General features: G+C 40.2%; 1 long non-coding RNA gene across 5 annotated transcripts in view; it reads right to left on the bottom strand.

The window, feature by feature from the left end:
• Positions 1-1199: 1199 nt before the first annotated feature.
• The window catches only part of LOC125638127 (uncharacterized), a 93447-nt gene continuing 88646 nt past the window's right edge, over positions 1200-6000 (bottom strand). For all 5 annotated transcript variants that reach the window (XR_007357155.2, XR_007357157.2, XR_012668975.1 and 2 more), the window contains one exon: positions 1200-1527. This is a non-coding gene — a long non-coding RNA (uncharacterized LOC125638127). The remainder of the gene's footprint in view (positions 1528-6000) is intronic.

Genomic DNA, 6000 nt, shown 5'->3' with positions numbered 1-6000 from the left:
ATAACAATACAGGGAAAGCGGCATAATCCCTTAAACCATCACAAGGACACATATAGAGACTGAAAAAGTGGGGTTGGTTTGGTATCTGCCCATATTCAATCTGAAAGCAAATATACATTTAGCTCTCTTCTGCATTCCACTCCTGCTAAGAGCAGGAATAATTTCCACACAGTGCACAGGAATGACTGTTTGGTTCAGGCAGTGTCATATGTAAATTCAGTTAAACACAGGGACTATAAGTACTTCCCCCTGCTATGTCCCTTGTGGCCCTCATCACTTGCAGAGGTTTGTGACTTTCCACAGGAAGCAGAAACAGGGCAGCCAGCATCCACTGCACGCTCCTACTGCGCCCCACACGTTTTTGATGTGTATGTACGCTCATTGTCAGCCAGAATTTAGTCCTTTGGCTATACATTTTTTATTTATTGAGCACTGACCCGTTGCTCACAACATTCAGAACAAAAAAAGGAGCCACACTCCCTACACTGAGGACTTTACAGCCAAAGAAGTCAAGCACATTCATTAACAAAAGCCGAGGAGGCACCGCTTACCAGAGGCATGCAGCAGATTTTTTTAATGAACCCTCACAGGTCAGGAGGCAGTGGCTATGTCTGGCCAGCTGGGTGAGAAAGGTATATTTCAAAGGAAATTAAAGGAGTGCATGGGTGGAGCTCAATTGGCTAGGATGAGAAAAATGTTCCCGTCATGGATGTTAATGTGAAAGAAGGCACAGAGATGGGAGTGGGGTATGAGGTATCAGCAGAGCTGAGTGAGGGAATTTGTGAGAGTAAACAGGGATGTAGCAGCCGTGTTAGTCTGTATCCGCAAAAAGAACAGGAGGACTTGTGGCACCTTAGAGACAAATAAATGTGTTAGTCTCTAAGGTGCCACAAGTCCTCCTTTTCTTTTTTTAGGGATGAGGTTGATCATGTAGGTGGCAGCAGAGTTTTGCAGAGCTTAGAAAGCTCATGGTTTAGAAGACAAGACACATATGTACCTTAACCTTTAGCATATAATACTGGTAGAGTTAAAATTCCAATCAAGGACAAATGTCTGCATTTGGGTTCTCCAGAAACAGATACTTCCTCCCATGAAAAGCTATTAAACTGTTTTTCCATGGAGATTTGGGAAGAGGGAGTGGGAAGTACATTTTAAACTCCTAATCCAAGTTTGTTTTGTGCAACATTTCTTTTATTTGAAAGAAAACTTATGCCAGACAAAATAATCAAATATTATACAACCACAAAGCCAGAATAGTTGCAGTCCAGTCCTCTGTGCCTGTCTTCCATTCGAATGGTCATCTTTAAATATGAATATAGTTTAAATAGTCTTGCTTTTTTGAATGCAGAGTGGAATCCTTTGTACAGCAATGTAGGAGACCAAGGTGTTCTGGTTAGTTCCAAAAGGATAATTCACAAGGGAAACAGAAGTCTGTTCTCTTAGAAGGAAAGTCAGGATTTTCCATCCATAGGTTAAAAAGAAGAAAGGCCCATTTTATCCATTAAGAAGAGTAGTCCCTGGACAAACCTATGAATAATAATACCAAAAGGCATTTTATTTCAACTTTGCAAATTTCCAGTTGGATCGTGGAAAACATTTTCTTTTTTATTGGACGAAAATAGAATGATATTAAATAGGACTCCAGGAAACATGTCAGATTTTGTTTCTATTAAAAGATGAACAATCTATATTTAGCTTTGAGTTTTCTTTCCATTTTCCAATATTTTACTCATTTTAGAATTAATAATACCCTCTGCACAGGAAGGATTACAGTACGTGTAGAATTATACTTGCCAGCCAATTTAAGAAAAATATAACCTTTTGGAAATGTTAACAGCTCTATAACAGTTATTCTAACCTTTCGTTCTTCTTTGATGCAATAATATTCTTTCCTTTTTTTATATAAAGTAGCACAGATAAATTCATCCAGCTTCTCTGTTACATAAACCAGTTGTAGGGAGGTAGATTTTCTGAGACTAGTAACAGCATGGAAGCTAGGTGAATTTGCTGCTGGGGCCTTGCTTAATACCTGCCACATTGTCAGTACTAGATCTTTGTCTCAGTAATGCTCGTAGGTAGTTCTAATGATTTCTGTGGGACTAGATCTGGAGAAAAAACACTGCTGAAACAGAGTAAAGGTAACAACTTCAGGCAGATTTCTGATAAAGGCATTTAAACAGTAGAAATACCCCTGGGCCAACTTTTGGCTGCCCATTGTGCATGGTTGTACATTAGTGTCTGGGTTCTGCAAACATGTAACACACAAGTGAGTTTGCACATGTGAGTAGCCCTGCAGAGCTGTGTGCGTAGAATCAAGGCCTAGAAAACCTGAAGGCACAAGATGAGCAGAGAGTGGATTTTTTTTGCTGTGATTCTGGCTCCCCATAAAGTCTGTGGAATGGCCATTTTGCAGGACTATTGTGATAGGGCTTACAGAGGAGTATTCCAGGGCATGGCCTGGAGGTCATTCTACATGTTTGGGCACACAGGCTCTCTGAGCTGGCAATGGGAACAATGCACCCAACCCCGCCTAGATTATTTATGTGGAACTCTGAGAATTTGTTTTTAAATCTACTATTCCATTAGCAATTTTCTTTTTAAAAACAGAGCAAGAACCACATTTATTCTTAGACTTAGAGTAACACAATGTCCTCCTGAGCTGTCTGTGTTAGCTCCGCAGCACTAATTAATTGATGAACCAATACAGAACAGTGCAGCTATTACTGGCAATGCTGGAATACAGAGAGAGACATAGGGTTAGATTCACGAAGGGCTTTTGGCACTTATCTGACACTATTGGCATCTACATCCCAGAATCATGCCCCATTAGGATACACACAACCCCTGCTCAGCTCCCCCCAAATCCTTTAAGGTATCTAAACTCACTCGACACCTAAACTTTTGTAGTAAAAAACTTTTGTAGTAGGCACCTGTATGTCACCCCCAAGCCAGATATCTGGATGCCTAAGCCCCAGAGCAATTCACAAACCAGGAGAAGATAAGCATTCCTCTGCCTAAGTAGCTGGTGGGGACTGACCCAGTAAGTGTGCTTAGAGCTCGCCTACCAGATCAGGCCCTTATAGGCAAGCTTACATACATATGTTAGGAGGAGGGGCCTGGGATGGGCAGAGGAGGAGAAAGACCTCCCCCATCCACATCTAAGTTCTAGCATAGTAGTATCTGGGAGGTGGGAGACCCAGAATCCAGTCTCTCTCTGCTTCAAGGAATTTTTTTAATTGTTTATCCACAATGGACCACCTTAAGCCTAAATTGCCTGAGTCCAGGAAAGAGTTTCTCATTTATAGATTGCTAACCAGACATTGGCACCTCACTGGTGCCCAGTCTTAGGTGCCTATCTCCAAGAGCATCACCACACCTACTTTCTTTGTGAAGCTAGCCCATGTTGTAATCACATGATACAAAATCCGTAAGATGTTGTTAAACAAAGCCAGGTTCATTAACCATCAACTGTACTCAAAGAAAATGGGGGAATAATCAAAGGGTGACAAATAAAAAAGTAATCAAAGAAAAATATGTTCATGCTTCTAAGAAAGTAGTACAAATAACTGAAGAATAAGGATCATTATAAAGTGTAGAAGACACTTGAAAGTTAAGAGGAACTTTTGCACAATATAAGCAAGTGTATATAAAGAATTTAAAACATCATAGAAAGGGAAACGTGAACAATGATGAAGAGATCTACAAAGTGGTCATAAAGCAATATATGAATACACATCGAGAGCCCTGCAAGTGGCTTATGAGAGGTGCTTACATTTCTCTTATTTTCCTTCGTCAACTGGACTTGAATCTGTTTGGATTGTTCAGAGATTCCTGATAGTGTCATGAATTTGTACAAGATTCAATTGATCATAGCTACACAGCTGTCTGATCTTCTTGAGCCTAGAAACCAGCTGGAAGTCTCATGAGGACCAGCTCTCTCAAGAGATTTATAGTATCCTTCATCATTGAATTTGCTTCTGGGAGAAAACCACCCCTTATGGAAGAGGCCTAGAGATTTTTTTAAAATGCAAAACAACCTTTCTGTAGAATTTTTAAGGCAAACAACAAAACTCCCAGATATAATTGTCCACTGAATCCTCTAGATATAATTTGCCATTCAGTTCGTTAGACCCTAAAACCAATTTCTTCAAAACTTTTGGGTTTCATCCCTATTGAATTCTATAGGACATTTCTATAAATGAAGAAACGGAGATATGTAGGAAAATGGAGTAAAAAAAATCACCTTATGTCTTTAAAAGTTATGGGCTCAGAACTGGTATGAACTTGAGGTGAAAGTTTGAGTTGGTTCTTAATTTTCCCATCACCATTTTACACCCTAGTAGCTGCATGAAAATTTCCCCCACTGCTTGTTTACTGAAGAGTTAGCATACTCAATTACTCTCTTCTTTCTGTAGCTACAGTAGTAGCTCTGTAACTTACACAATGAAGCAAGATGTTTCTAATCAATTCTTGGTAGCCTTTGGTTTAGAGAGATTTGGAAATGACTCATGTTTTCACTCCGGTACACTATGACAAAATGTACCCTGTAGCCATGATTTAAAGTTTAATTTAGATTTGACAAAACAGATGACTGGACAGTAGCATTCTCCAGACCTGGACATGGTGGAAATGGAAGAGTGAAGTAAGTTCAATTTATGGGTTAATATTTTTTGTGTATTTTTCAAAAGATTACAATTTCTAAGTTATAGAAAAATGTCCCCATTTGGGAAAAACAAGTTTTAGTAACAGAGATAGGGCTTTTGATATTTCAGCCTCCTATTCATTGTCAGTTTCGTTTTTAAAGTGAATTTTGTTGTCTGTTTAAAAGGTTGCTAGATGAGAAGACTGGAGACTCAAAGGCCCATCCACAGGTCACGGGGATCCACAGCTGCCTCAGGGCCATATATGAAGCCGTCCTTTGTCTCCAAATGAACTCCTTAAGAGTCTCCCTCTTAACTGTGGTCCTCAGCAAGGATAAGGCTCCATAAAAAAATTTAACACAGCTTCTGGTGGTATTCCTTTCCTCTTCAGTTTGTCCTGGATGTGCACATGGCTAGCCCGCATTTCCTGTGGTCTCCCTACTTGTGGATTGCTGCACTAATGGAGAGAGTCTTCTCTGGGATCTGAAATAAGGAGAGAGAACCTCCACAAAAGTGGTTGATTCCTTCTTTCCACCAGGGAGAGAGATCCATCCATAGAGGGTTTCCCTTTGCATGTGGATCCCAGGGGCATGATCTTCTCACCATTCTATAGCCATACCATCCACAACAGCAATATAAAAAGGTGGTTAGAACTCAGATGCCCCTAACCCTGGCAGAGCTGTGTGTTTGTGAATAGTTAAATGGGAAGTGTGGACAAACTCTATGGCACATCCGTTATTCCACAAAACAATGCACCACAGGCAGTAGCAGTGCAAGCTTGCCCTAGCTACCACACCATTGGCCTGACTTAAAGCCCACTGAAGCCAATGGAGAGGCTCCCACTGAACCAGGCAGGCCCCTTTTATTTTAACCCAAGCTGGAAGGACCATCTCTAGGGGCAAGAAGGTAGTTCACTGTCCAGGCAAATACTGTATTTGTCTTTGCTGAGGCTGACAAGCATGCTGATTGGATTGGTGGATTTTGTAATATGGACATTTGTGCCTCAAGAACAGGATAGAGAACAGCAACTTATTTCACTTAGACTCCCAAAGAGATTTCAGACGATAAATATTTTCAGACACAACTCCTGAATCTCATCTCAGATGAAGGGGGGAAGAGCTATGCAGAGAACATGCCTAGAATCTGTAGGTTTACTTTCATGGACAAAAATAATCTATCTGGGGATTCCAAATCAAAAGCCTTTTCATATATACTCTGTTGTGCAATATTTGTTTAAAATGTTAGGGTAATGCAGAACATATGTAGAGAGACTACTTACATAATATTTCCCTCTGAGTCTGTGTTCTATGGCTTCTGGAAATAGCTTAAATTAATCTTAGAGAAAGAGTATATTCATCTT

This window comes from Caretta caretta, chromosome 6 (genome assembly GCF_965140235.1).
Source record: "Caretta caretta isolate rCarCar2 chromosome 6, rCarCar1.hap1, whole genome shotgun sequence".
In the NCBI taxonomy this organism is placed as follows: domain Eukaryota; kingdom Metazoa; phylum Chordata; order Testudines; family Cheloniidae; genus Caretta; species Caretta caretta.
This window is presented reverse-complemented; position numbering and strand designations above follow the sequence as displayed.